Source organism: Rhinopithecus bieti, unplaced genomic scaffold, assembly GCF_001698545.2.
Source record: "Rhinopithecus bieti isolate Rb0 unplaced genomic scaffold, ASM169854v2 scaffold_13342, whole genome shotgun sequence".
In the NCBI taxonomy this organism is placed as follows: domain Eukaryota; kingdom Metazoa; phylum Chordata; class Mammalia; order Primates; family Cercopithecidae; genus Rhinopithecus; species Rhinopithecus bieti.
Window position 1 is genome coordinate 2,448,572 of NW_016807690.1, and position 14,978 is coordinate 2,463,549.

General features: G+C 40.9%; 1 long non-coding RNA gene across 1 annotated transcript; it reads right to left on the minus strand.

Moving 5' to 3' along the window:
* Window positions 1-1,968: 1,968 nt before the first annotated feature.
* On the minus strand, window positions 1,969-3,086 carry LOC108536520 (uncharacterized). Its single transcript, XR_001887542.1, has 2 exons — window positions 2,759-3,086; window positions 1,969-2,583 (listed from the first exon to the last, which is right to left on the minus strand). It is a non-coding gene; the product is annotated as an uncharacterized LOC108536520 (long non-coding RNA).
* Window positions 3,087-14,978: the final 11,892 nt, after the last annotated feature.

A 14,978-nucleotide genomic window follows, 5' to 3' on the forward strand; every position in this document is an offset into this window, starting at 1 on the left:
GAACGCCCTCCCACCCTGAAACCCAGGTAGTGCACTCCTCTCCCCACGTCCCAGACCAGGTCAGTGCTGCCACCCTTCGTCCCCCAATTTCCTCTAGACCCACCAGAATGCGGGTTAAGGCCCGAGACTGTTCTTCGGGACGCGCTCCACGTGCACTCCGCAGCTAGCTTTCTGCCGGGACTCGCCAGAGTCCTTCCACGCAGGCGCAACGGTAGCGCTAGCCTCGCGGCCCCGCCTCTTCCTGTTGCGCCCAGTCGGCCGCCGCACCCGGAACTTACGCTCCACCAGGGAACGCCCGCGGAGCCGGCGGCGGCGAGTAGGGGGAAGTTCAAAGGAGCCGCGCAGCTTACACCCGTGGCGGGTGGAGGGAGCACTGTGACGAGAAACCGCTGAGCGTGACCGCCCTTCCTTCAAGGAGTTGGCTTTTAGCCTCACGGCCAGTTTCTGTTGGAAAACCTGGTGCGTGAAAGCCGCACCCTCTCCTCGAACCAGGGCCCGACAGCGGGGCCCTCTCTCTGGCATCCACTGCCCTAGTCGAGCCTCAAGATAACGGAATTCCAGGCTGGGCACGGTGGCTCACGCCTGTAATCCCAGCACTTTGGGAGGCTGAGGTGGGTGGATCACCTGAGGTCATGAGTTCGAGACCAGCCTGGCCAACACGTTGAAACTCCGTCTCTACTAAAAACACAAAATTAGCTGGGCGTGGTGGCGGGCGCCTATAATCCCAGCTATTCGGGAGGCTGAGGCAGAATTGCTTGAGCCCAGGAGGCGGAGGTTGCAGTGAGCCCAGATCGTGCCACTTCAGCCTGCACCAAGTGCGAAACTCCACCTCAAAAAATCCCACAAAAAACAGCCGGGCGCGGTGGCTCATGCCTGTAATCCCAGCACTCTGAGAGGCCAAAGCGGGCGGATCACCAGGTCAAGAAATCGAGACCATCCTGGCCAACATGGTGAAACCTTCTGTTAAAAAATACAAAAATTAGCCGGGCGTGGTGGCGCACGCCTGTAGTCCCAGCTGCTACTCGGGAAGCTGAGGCAGAAGAATCGTTTGAACCTGGGAGGCAGAAGTTGCAGTGAGCTGAGATGGCGCCACTGTACCCCAGCCTGGCGACAGAGCAAGACTCCATCTCAAAAAAAAATCATGGAATTCTATGCCACTCAACTCCTACCCCAGCCCCGCCCCTTTTAAAAAATCTTTTATAGAGACGGGGTCTAGGGGGTGGGGTCTGTGTTGCCAGGGCTGCTCTAGAACTCCTGGGCTTAATCGATCCTCTTGCCCCCAACCTTTGTGCTGAGAATACAGGCTGTGAGGCACCGTGCCCCAACCTCCCAGCACCTTCCTTGATGCTCACTCCTGCTCAGCCCCTCAATTAAGGTGCTGCACTACACCTGGTCCGCACGGGGCCTCGGCCGGAACTCGCTTTCAGGTGGGTCTACAATTAGTTGGGAAACAACGGGTTGCAACGCCGAGCTGGTCTGAGACATGAAGAGGGGTGAACTACCAGGGTTTCAAGGTTGGAGGGCGTTAGGTCGGGCCTCCGGGGGGTGTGGGGTTGAGGCTGTGTTATTCCACAAATTGCATCCCAATTTTGCACAACTGAGCAAGAAAACCCCCCTCAACCTTCCTTGAAACTAACATTAAGGTAGTGGTTAGGTGTTAAAAACTGTTCCATGTACTTTACTGGTTTAACTCGACAACTGTATGAGGTATACATGAGAAACCCGCATCCCACAGAAGTTCACTTGCTCAAGGTCACAGAGCCATTAAGCAGTGGTACTTGCAGTTTTGCAGCCTCTCATTTTCCACAGGTGGAAGTCATCGCTGGCCAGGCACACACTGTACCCACACATAACCCAGTTCTTCAGTGGGGTATCAGGACACCACATAGCCCTTAATTTTTAAGGGTGCCAGGCTCCTACTGCACACACTCATCCACCTGCACCTACACCCACACCGAACCAGAGCACTAAAATACAAGGAAACTTTTATTTTCAGTTTTCATCAAGAAATTTGCTGTGGTTTTTTATGCTTTTGGTTTTTTTTTTTTTTTTTTTTTTTCCCACTTTATTTCATTTAGCCGCTCAGTGGCTAGAGCCGCTGGGTTCCTGGTATTAAAAAGATGCCAACAGAGGTAGCTGTGTCTCGCCCAGGGGCCCAGCCCACTCTGAATACCCCCAAAAAAGGAGAAAAGAAAACACAAAATAAACCAACAAAATAAAACCAAAAGGAGGAAAAAATTCAGATCATTTTCTTCAAGCCTGGCAGGAACCCACAACAGTTTGTGTGTAACAGGCGTTACAGTGGGGAAAAGCCAGGGTCCAGAAGGCCAGCCCGCCAGCTCCTGCAGATGGCGCCGGCGCTACTGCTGCATGTCTCTCCTGCAGGAAGGGCACCACCGCCCCTCACTCCCTCCCCTCCCCCAGTGCGCTGGGGCTGTTCCTTTACAACATGGAAGATGGGCAGAAGGAAGGTGAGGGTCTCTCAGGCCCCCCGGGGAGAAGCTGGGACAAGAGAAAGTGAGGAAGGTCACTGCTCAGTGGTGGAGGTGGTATCAGTCTGCATCTTCACTGCTGCTGGGCTACCTAGAGAAGGAGACCCAAGGAGTCAGAATTCCAGATGATAGGAATCCACCCAATCTCAAGGGAATTCACTGACAGCCTACCCACCCAGTATGTAAAGCTAGGGACATACAACAAAGTTACAAGCTCCAGAATGGTTCTGCAGGAAGAGGTGGTGTCAAGAAGAAAATGGTCCTACCTGCTGTGGGGTAGGTTCGGGTGCCCGGTTTGCCAGGCGGCTGAGAATGTTTCGCTCTGACATCTGTAACCTCACAGCAACTGGGGGAATTCGGGCAATGGTAGCTGGGAGTCGAGTCACATCGGCTTTCATGTCACTCAGCAGTTCTTCCAGCTGTTTCAGAACTGCAAAGGAAGAAAAAGAGGTGGTGAGCTGTGGTGGCCAAGACTGAGCTCCCTCTACCCTAGGGGACCAGCATCACTTCTCAGTAACCAAGTGACTGTGATGTGTTATCTTCTGTCACCTGACCTGACCTCCACCATGTTCAAATTCCTGCTCCTCATATTCCAGTTCCAACTGTTCATGATTTTGTGCTCTTAAAAGTCACCTAAACCTTCACTATCCCTATTACTGTATTTCCTCTTCTTGAGAAGCTTATTCCTGTTTTTTCTCTTCTCTACCTTCAGCATCTGTCTCCCACCTCCATTATAACGGCATTCTTTTCCTTATTTCACCCTCCGCCTCCTCATAACCTTTTACTTTAATTAGAAACAAAATGTTGAAAGGGGTCTAGAATTTGAAGGGATCTTTTATCACCTGAAGTTACCTCTAAAGTATCCCAAATGACACTATATTATTCTGCTTTGCTTTCCATCTCAAGAACCTGAATATATTTAAAGTTAAAAGAGGTGGCCGGGCGCGGTGGCTCATGCCTGTAATCCCAGCACTTTGAGAGGCAGAGGCAGGTGGATCATCTGAGGTCAGGAGTTCGAGACCGGCCTGGCCAACATGGTGAAACCCCATCTCTACTAAAAATACAAAAAATTAGCCAGGCATGGTGGCGGGCGCCTGTAATCCCAGCAACTTGGGAAGCTGAGGCAGAAGAATCACTTGAACCCGGGAGGCGGAGGTTGTGGTGAACTGAGATCACGCCATTGCACTCCAGCCTGGGCAACAAGAGCAAAACTCCATCTCAAAAACAAACAAACAAACAAACAAACAAACTTATATAAAATTAAAATTTCAATGTCTATAAGCAAAGTTTATTGAAACACAGCCACCCTCATTTGTTTATGTATTACCTATGGCCATTTTCCCGCTACAACCACAGACATGAGTAGTTTCGACAGAGAAGACTTTAGCGCCCACAGAGCTGAGAGTATCTACTAGTTAGTCCTTTTCAGAGGAGTTTCACTGAGCCTTGAAATAAGGCAAATGAAATCTCCTTCGCTTTGGATGGTCTACGTTTCTTATTTCATCCTTTTCTTATATAATCTTTATGGGTAGTAACATCACACTTTTGAATAATATTCACCACACAAAGTTACCTTTTCACTCATTTTCATAAGCCACAACTTCTCTATTTCAGTGATTCAGGCCATCTTTCCAATCTTTAAAATATCTTATTGGGCTTTTATTCTGCCCTCCAACATGTTAAACTTTTCCCCCATGTTGGTATAATCCAAGAACTTAAGAAATACGATTACAATGTGCTTGATGAAGTGATTAAATAAATATGGGGCAGAGGAGAGTCCTCTCACTGAACACTAAAAATTATTCTGAGATTTGAATACCCATTCATTAGTTAAAATATTTTTATCAGCACACCCATATTTTGAGCAAATTTTGTTTCCAAGATCACCACCTATAATTGATTAATTTATTCAGCACCTCTATATTGAATTCCTACCATGTCCTGGGTACTGTGCACTGTGATGGGGAATTATAATGAACACAGCACACAAGTTTCCTGCCCATTCAAACTTCCAGCCTAGTTAGTAAACATGTGATTACAGACAGTAATGATTATTATAAAAAAGGGTTTAATTATTAGAATCTGCTACTAGATATTTATGCAATTCATTGCTAAAATCCTCATTGTCTCCTTGAACAATGTCTTTGACAATTCTATGAAGAAAAGGAGCTAAGTTAACATGACTTGTTCTGGGTAAATCAATGCTAGTGCCCAGTGATCAGTGTTTTCTTGACATGTGAGCCTGCACCTTCAATGTATTTACAAATCACCTGGGGATCTTGCCACCATGTAGACTCTGGTTCAGTAGGTCTGGGTTGGAGCCTGAGATGCTGCATCACTAACAAGCTCTGAGAAGCTGTCTACCTACTTCTCCTCTACCCACCTAATTATGAATAATAAAACCTCCCTAGCTGCTCACGACTTAGCTCTTTCATAATCAGTTCCTGTCCTAGAAGAGCATGTCATTTTAGAGAGACATTATAGAAGTGTTTCAGGAGAGAAAGGCAAGTAGCACAGTGAAAACCGCAGGCTCTGGTGTCAGACAGATCGGAATACACAGTCCCACACCTAGAGAACTGTGAGCTTGACCTGTGCCCTCACCTCACTGCACCTCAACTTCCTCATCAGTGAAAATGGAAATGACAGTTTGTCGTGGGATTATTGAGAATAATAACCTTGAAACACGGTAGGCTCTAAACAAATGGTAGCTGTTAATGTGTTTATTAAAGGAGTAACATGAACAGAATTGTGCTTTGAGAAAATTAATCCGACAGCAAAATCCAGTGTGGTTTCAAATGGAGAAAGACCAGGGGCACTTGGATAAATCAGATGTCTCATCATTTTTTTCTCATCAGCCAACATTTAATGAGCACGTACTATGTGTTAGAACCTGTGCTAGATGCTGGGATATAAAGCTGAATCTGGCAATTTTCAGAATTCAGTTGTGGAGATACATTGGCAAACAGCCACTAGACTTTGAGGCATTCTGATACACCTTGACCTATTGATTCATTTTACAACATGCCAGGAAAGTAGCAGCTGCAATGAGAAACTGAAAATAGATCTGTGATCTGCATTATAGTGGTGAAGGTGCTAGTATAAGATATGGATTACAAGAAAAAAAGTGTCAATGATAACTCTGAGGTCTCAAGACCTGGGAATCTGGTGGTTTCAAGAATCAAAACAAGCAATGTAAAAGAAAAATAAGGTAAGGGTGGGGAAACATTGAGTTTCCTTTTGCACATATTGAATTAAGGAGACATTGGGTCATCTCAATGGAAATGAATTCAAAGTCATTTTGAAATAGAATCCTCTTGGGCAACAATATGTGTAACTGAAGCTCATTTACAGAATTCGGGGAAAACTAATATGTATTTTCTGGTTATTTTGGTAATAATTATAATTCGGATTACATATTTGGGTATATACTGCACGTTTGCAGATACAGAGAAAGGCACATGTGTTTATGTTTGGTGTTTACTCTAGATCAGCAGTTTAAAAAATTACTACCCTGTTTTTACTCTATTAATGACAGTCTGAATTTGGAAGGCTTGATAAGTTGTTTACGAGGAAGTTCAGAAGGAGAAATCAGTGCATGTTAGCTGAATATTGTGAAAACATTTTTCTCAGGATGTGTCGCTAGAAATGGCAATTAGTCAATGTAGGGAAACTAATATATCTTCAGACATTAAGTCACACTAAAACAAATATCCAGACCAAAGCAGTTTAGCTTCTGAGAGAAATAAGTGCAATTGTGTTGACATATAAAAAGTTTCACATAATTTACATTTGTTATCCATGAATTCTCATTAGAGTTCTCAGAATCATCCAAAAGAGAAGTTTTCATATTTATATTTTAGAGACAAATATAGTGAGGAATGGTGAAACGAGGAACTTATAGGCTCACAGACACACAGAATAAATGAGTGCCTGAAACGTTTATATAAATACCTGCTGTAAATTACACACTGTGGTAGGAACTTTCACATGTGCTTCTTGTTTCTCTCTTACAGTAACCCTGTGCAGTGAGTATCACCTTATCTTTGTTATTTTGCAGATGAGATAATGCAGTGAAACAGAGTTTAAATAATTCGATCAAGATCATTTGCAGGTTGCCTTCACATCAACCACTTCTCTCTTTCCCTTTCTTAACAGCTACAATTTCTGTTTAGGGATCAATGTGATTTCAGAGAAACTGAATTTATCCCTGGCTCCCTAGGTGAAACATATGAACTAAACTAAGCCAATCGGGGTATCACATTACTCACGGGGTTTGGTTTAGGCATGGGCCTGCCATCTTAGCTGCTCCATTCACGGAGAATCTAAGAACTGGCGGTAAGAACACTGAATCAATGACAGTCTCTTAAACCGGTTGTGCACAAGGAATGCTACTGGCAGCCATGTGAGGGTCGCCTAGCCTGTAAATGAAGGAAGTAGGCAGATACAGAGATGGAGTCCTTTGTTAATCTACTGGATCAAGTTGATGATTTTGGCAGCGGAGGGTTCTGGACTTTCCGGATACTTGAGCCCATAAATAAGCTCCAGTATTTAATCAAATTTGACTCTTCCACTTGCAACAATAAACATTCTAACTGCTGCAGAAGTCACCCAGGCTTCTTATGCTACAGACCAGGTTATTAGGCTGAAAGAAAGAAAGCACTTGTCCAAGATGGCATAGCTGGCTCATGACAAGGTCAAGCCTAGAGTCCAGGATTCTGCCTACCCAGTCTAACTGATCTTGGCCATGCAACATGCTGGCATTCCAAGGTCCCACAGCAATTAAAGTGAAGCTCTAAGATTTCCAAAATATTTAGAATGTATTCTTTCTAGAAGAATTGTAGTTAAGTACAAACTTTTAAATATTCAGAAAGAAAAATAGCAAGAGTGAAAAAATACACTGTGGAATAAACGTTTTCACATTGTATTAGAAAATACATTTGGTTATTTTGAAAAAACTTTGCATGCTTTGGCTTAGATACTTCTTTATACCTCACTATGCCAGCATCACATTGGTCATATTAGGTACTCAAATAATTCTTTGTTTAATATGTCTTTCTTACTAGGTTTTACATTGTGCACGCAGGAACATTTCCAGCACTCTGCACAGTGTTTGGTGCATGGCAGATTCTAAATAAACATGCATTAATGAAATTTAAGTACCGCCACCCTCTGTGCTTGGTACCCAAGGTTCAAGGGCAATTCACTATGTAGCCATATAACTTGGCCCACTTACATAGTCTGTCTAGAGCAGCACTGTCCAAAAGAAATACATGAGTGTTAAATTTGAGCAGTGCATGTAATTCAAAATTTTCTAGTAGACATGTTAAGAAAAATAAAAATAAACCAGTGAAATTAATTTGTATGCATCCCAATATGCCCCCCAAAAATTATTTAACATGTAATCGATATAAAAATATTAATGAAAGATTACCCTTACAACACACCTTAATTCAGACTAGCCACATATTAAGTGGCCACATTTCACCAGTGGCTACTATATTGGACAGCTCAGAGTTGGGCATAATCTATGTCTACATGACAATGTGTAAAAATAATTCTCCACAAGCTAAGTTGTGATAGAATTTCATGTGAAAACCAGTCTTTCAGAAATTTATATTAAAAGCTCACAGTACTATCACTACACGTAAAAGAGTGCTGGTATTAGTTTAAATTCTCCAGAAGTACTACTTGTCACACTAAAAGCTATGCATTCAGAATGCCCAAAGATGAAGATGTTAGTATCATTATGGTACAAGATCTCGTTAGCACTCAATACGATTGCCTTTCCATTCAAAATGTTTTTATTTTTGTTTTTTATTATGTAAATTTAACTTTTATGGCATAATGAGTCTAGTGGAACAGCCAGCCAGGTGGACTTATGAAGTACTAGAGATTTTTCTGACTGAAGTTAGCATACGACTCATTGGAGGCACACAGGGGTCAATGGTAATTTTAGCTGGAGGTGGGGAAAGCGAGTAGGAAAGACTTTTCATGGAGGAGAAGAACTTAAAATGATGTTGGAAAATGAGCAGAGAGCCAGTAGGACTAAGTCCACTCTATTCTATTGCTCTGAGCTGTAGTGAGGGATAGCAAGTGGGGCAGCAGGGAAGAGGTGGCCTGGGTCCTGTTGGGGCAGCAGCATGAGAAACCATGCTGCAAAAGGCACAGAGGGAAGCTCTGTGCTTGGGGGATACTCAGCCAAATGCAAAAGGCCAAAGTGATTGCAATTTACATATTTCCATTTTGAGACTTCCCCCACAACACCTTTTAACCCACATGGCTTTGATAATTATTTTTAAATGGAAATTCAGAGAGCAGCAGGCAGTAAGTACTTTGAATTAGGACTTCACATTGAGAGGCTCCATGGGGCACATGGCAAGTTTTATTTCTTCCTCCCAGTAAACCATAGGGGAAAGCTGGCATTTCTAATCCTAATTGTAGGAGTTCTGTTCCCTTTTACTCTGACCATCAGTTCCTAAGGAGGAGAAAAAGAGGGCTGGCTGCTTACTGCCTCCTTCAAGATTGCCACTCCCCTGCTATGCACAAAATAAACACTTGTCAGAGAGACAGAGTTGGCTTATCTGTAAATAACATAGAGTCCCAGGACATCGGAACACAGGGCCCCTGGGGAGTCTGCCATTTGGGCTAGCACATTGACACCCTCTAAGGGGTGGCTGTCTTCTAACAAAATAAGTATGAGTTTGTATGTAACACTAGTCTACTGCAGTGATTCCCAAATGCTGATCCACTAACTAGCTCTCAGGTCTGAAGAAAATGAATTTTAGAATACTGTAGTGTTTAAGAGTGTATGAGAGAAAGGTTGCCAACTATCCTTTCTGGAAAGGATTGTGTTCTTGTTCTATACAGGTCTGTGCTAATTTAAAAGAAAACCTTTTGCTAAATGGGATTTCTAATAGATAATGGTTATTTTTAACATGATTATTTTCTAAAATACGATGCTAGAAACCCTATAATAAATTTCAATTTTTAGAAACTGTACTTGTTCAGGAAATCCAAAAAACTAGGAACCATTGGAACAGCAAAAAATGTGGCTTGAGACTCAAACCAATGATATAGAACTGTATCATTGCTTGGCCACTTACAAAGTGATGGCTTTGGGCAAATTATAGTATTTAGCTTCTCTGAGCTTGGTTTTTTTGTTTAGAGTTGTAATTATTGATGTTTAATTAATAGGGTCTATGTGAAAATTAAATAATATCACATACGTAAAATGTTTCAGAATTAATTTTCCTCCCTCTCTTGCCCTTTTCCACCTAGTTAATGACTATATCCTTTAATGATCAGGAAGGATCTGAAAATTTGGCTTAGTAGCCTCCCAAACTCTCTGACATGCACTACACTCCCCATAAACAGACAGACAAGATCAGTTAGTCCCCACTTGACCTGTGTAATCACAAAAGGACAAATGTAAATGATTTTAGTACTGGTTATGCTTTAATGAATTTCTATTTATATTACCTTCCACATTGTCTGTGATGGCAAAAGTGAGCCTTTATCTTCTCTTTATCTTCAGCACAAAGTATGGTGCATGTGTCAGAGCAGCTGGTATTTAAATAACTGTAAATGGTACAGGAGGAAGGAACACATGCACATTATTACAGTCATACTGCCATTTCCTGCTCTCATGCAGAAAAGGCTCAAGACTGAACCTCCAGCATGGTCATGCTATAATTCTGACAGAATACAAACACATATAAGGACCATGTTAAGTAATAACATGGACTCCTTTGAAGGAAATAAAGGTCTCTTGAAGTGAATGGCAATGAAAGTAGAGGAAAAGGAATATACTGAACAAACACTGAGGATATAGGGGAAAAAAAAACTAATTTTTGCTAAAACATCATCTTGCATGTACATTGTTAGCAGCTGGGAATTCCTTAGTCTGGAATTAAATTGATTCTACAACCTCCCACCATGTGATTATTGACAGTTTATTTCTCCTACTGGCATTATTCAAAAGGTGATAGCTGAGTAAAGGGAAGATGAGTCACTTAAAAAATCTTGCTTTAGGTAAAGGAATAAATAGAGAAAATATACAATTTTCTTTACTGAGACATTAGATACAAGTAGCATAAGGAATGGTAATTAGAATCAATATAGGGTTTTTAAAGAGAGTTAAAAAAAAAACCTATGTAATTAGGACAATTAATGACATTGTCTAAAAAGAACCTGAAAAGGTCAACTAAATAATTTATCTTAATGTTCACAATAATGAGTAAGCCCAAGATTTCAAATGCATTTGATTAAGCACAATCTTCAAGAGTATATCATTCTGTGATCAACCTAAGAGCCACCTACACAACACAAATTGACATTCGTGCAAGCACTTAATCAAAAAAAAAAAAAAGCAAAGCAAACTAAATAGCCTATAACATAAAAATAGAAATTCTAGGTTGCTATTGAGCAAACGACATTTTAAATCATCTTACAAAAGAGTCTGACCCAATTCCCAGTAAATGTACATGTACCCACATCGCCAAAGTTTTGAGTAGGGGGAGAAGGATAGTAGGAAGTGTTTGGAAGTTTGCACTATGAATCAGAATCCTAGTTTTGGCTTTTATTAGCTGACTTGCTTTGTAAATGTAACAATATCTCTGAATCTCTACTTTCTGAAGTGTAGAGATAGAAATGACTTCACAATTTTTTTTTAATAACATAAACATGAAAAACTCTAATTTTGTTTTGGGTACCTATTGAGTTTTATGAAATATTTTCTCCCCTCCCATACATGAGTTAGTAAGATGAAGTGGAAGGCATGGCCTTTGAAACTGGAAAACACCACCCTGCCATCTATTGTAACTTTAGCTTAGCTTCAGTCCATGTAAAATGTAAATAATATCAATCATACAGTATTATAAAGTTAGAGTTCAGAAGTGTTTAACAAATAGTCTTACTTATCTTATGATTTGATTTCTATTCCCTTTTTATTTTCCAAGGGAAAACTCAAAAGCTTTTGTTTGCAGCATCCTAAGCGACAGTCAACTCACATTTTGGCCTTTTTGAATGCCACAAGGAAGGGAGAGTTTTCTGACACACAGCCACAAGCCTCCCCTGGTATGTACATGTGTCAGTCTTATCCATCACTCCTCCTCCTATGCCCAGGGATGAATGTTTTTCAAGCAATCTGTAGCTTAATTGATGTCAAAGTAATAGAGTGGCAGCAGGATTGTTTTAATGAATTTGGTTTGGATAGACTTTGCCTGCTCAGTAAATCCAGCAAAACCTCACAGCATAGTTCACAGCCAGGAAGGATGCTGAGCTTCACCCTTGTTCCCTCCCTCCCCAACATACTCTTCGCTAAGTTTTTACAATGCTCTCTTACAATAGGCTCATGTACCAAGGCCAAAATTTACATTATATTTTTATGCATAACCAGCTGAATAATCAGAATGCTATGCTGATTCATTTAAGTAAAATATTTAAATAAAAATTAATCTTTTCGATGATGATGACAACAATGGGTTGATGATGTTGAGAATGATAACTGGCAGTAGCTGGATTGGGGTGGTAATGGTGGCAGAGATAAAGGCAATGATGGATGTGCTGATAGTGATGGTGGTGGTTTCATTAATGGTGGTGAGTTAAGTGGTGTTGGTTGTGGACATTCTTGGTGTGCTTGAGCATTAAGATCCCTGGTTTGTAGCATTTGCCTATTTTTCAAGGAGTGAACACCCCTACCATGGCCTATTTTTGAGCTGCCAATATGTCAGTGAATGCTGAATTGGGAAGAGATGTTAACAATCATATCTCATGAGCTGGTATAAGCCAGTTTCAGCAACCTACTAAGAAATAGTGGCGTTAGAAGCTGTGGTGTGGTAGTGATGATGGTAGTAATAGTGGTAATGGTACCAATGGCAGCAGTAGTGGTGATGGCAGATGACACAAACAGTGATGATGATGATGATGATGATGGAGATGGTGGTGATGGTGATAAGAGTAGTAGATGGTGATGGTGATGGTAGTGGTGATGTTAGTACTAATGGTGATGATAGTGGAGTAGTTGATTGTGGTGGGGACAGTGATAGTGACATTGATAATGGTTATGGATATAACAGTGGTCACTTTAGCATAATGCTTTATAATATACAAGGTACTTTTGCTTTGCCTTATTTAAATTATTTAACTCTGAGGTTTAAATATTTGGTTAACAATACTTTAATCTCTTTTTACAGACTAGGAAACTGAACCTGAAGGCACAGTAAATCTTAGTGATAAGACAAGGCCTTGGAAGTATCTCTGCTTTAGAATTCTAGCTTTGCCTCTTCCTATTTATACAACCTTGCCCATCGTATCATCTTTCAAACAGTGAAATTAACACATTCATTTTAGAATTTGCACGAGAATATTAATATATTGAAATTCTTTTTAAATTGCAATGAGATGAGATAATAGAAGATATAATTACTTGTAATGAAAGGAAAATAAATTTTAACTTCGTAGGGATTATGGTTCTGTTAAATAAAAGGTTTTTGTTTATTTATTGTTCTTGTATTATAACAGTTTGTTTGTTTTGTTTTTGTCCATTGACTATCGTGAATACTCAATAGATGAGCATTTGATCCTAAGGACTGGGGAGAATTTACTTGTTTTGTATAATAGGTAGAAAAGGATTTAGCTCTCCTCAAATAGTCCTTGAGAGAAGCTGCTAAGAAAAGAGAAGAGGGGTAAGATCAAGAAGAGTAAACAACAAAGTAGAAATGGGCTGGAATTATGAGAGAACAGTATAGTAGGCTGAATAATTTCCATTCAAAGATGTCTTGTCCTAATACCTAGAACCTATAAATGCTACCTTAAAAGTAAAAAGAGGGGAAGAATGGGGAGGGTTCTCCGCATATGTGATTATGAATCTCAGCATAGGAAGATTGCCCTGGATTATCTAGGTAGGTCCTGAAGTAATCACAAATGTCCTTATAAGAAAAGGGCAAATGGTATTGAACAAACATGAAGAAGAGAAAGTGATGTAATGATAAAGGCAGATATTGGAGTGATGTTATGACAAGCAAAGGAATGCCAGAAGCCACCAGAAGCTACAAGAGGCAGGGAATGGATTCCCCTTAGAACTTGTGGAGAGATTTTGGCCTTGCCAATACATTGATTTTTATCCTAATGATACTAGTTTAGGATTTCCAGCCTCTAGAAATATAAGATAATAAATATCTGTTGTTTGTTGTTTTAAGCTACAATGTTTGTAGTATTTTGTTATAATAGTCACAGAAAACTAATACAAACAGTGAAATTTCTTAGTGTTTCACAAAAAGATTTTAGAAATAGGATGTTTAATATGGATTTTAACATTGTTTGCATTGCTTCATTATTAATCTCATTTTGGCATTCTCCTTCTTAAAGAAAATGAACCAACCAAGAAACAAAACTTCACCAAAGTGAATTATACCTACAAATGCTTCACTCAATGGGTCTGAATTTGTTTTATACTCAAAGGAATACAAAGATTCATATACGGGACAAGGAACAGCATTACAGACATGGAGCCAAGAAAACATGGATGCCATGACAATGTGAGAAAGATCATTTGAGAAAACTTGGGAGAGAGAAATTGTTTTTTCATAGTCCATAGAATTGGAGAAGGTTCAGATTAAGAATTTGAGTGGTGGGGGGCACAGGGAAGGAAGTTTCTGTAGTGTGATAGATCCCCTACCAGGTTTCTTAAGGGTGTATGTCTGCTGCCTGAACCCCGAAGGCTGGGCCATGCTGCCCAGTTGAGGAACAAACAGAAAGCATTTGAGAACCTACTAGGATAAACAGCCTCATTGTTCAAACACAGTTGGAAAAGAGCCAGAAAATTAGCTTTAAAGCAGTTTAGAGATGGGACGCAGAACAGATCTTTAGAGATATCTTGCTTGCTGTCCAGGTGTGCCCTGTATGTAAGTCCTAATAAACTCATCTACTCATCAAGCTGGACTTGTCCAAGTCATTCTTTGGTCTTTCAACTCCTTTCCAGTTTGGGGGTGGGGGAAAATGTTAGAGTCCCATGTTTTTCTTGCAACAGTCTCTTAAATGGTATGTGAGATACATTAGTTATTATTGTGTTTCATTATTATAATTGTTGTTTGTCTTAGTCAGTTTGGGTTGTCATAACAAAATACCACAGACTAGGTATCTTAAACAACAAATGTTTATTTTTCACAGTTCTAGAGACTGGGAAGTTCAAGATCAAGGTGCCAGCAGATTGGTTCTTGGTGAGGGCTCTCTTCCCTGTTTGCAGACAGCCACTTTCTTTCTCTATCATCACACGGCCATGACAGGAAGCTCTGGTATCTCTTCTTCTTAATGTAAGAGTGTTAATTCCAACTTGAGGAGTCCACCCTCATGTCCTCATAAAATCTAATTACGTTTCCAAGCCCCTGCTTCCTAATATCATCACCTTGGGAGTTGGGACTTCAACACATGAATTTTGGAGAGCTGTAAACATTCAGTCCATAACACTGTTTTTATTATTTGTTTAAG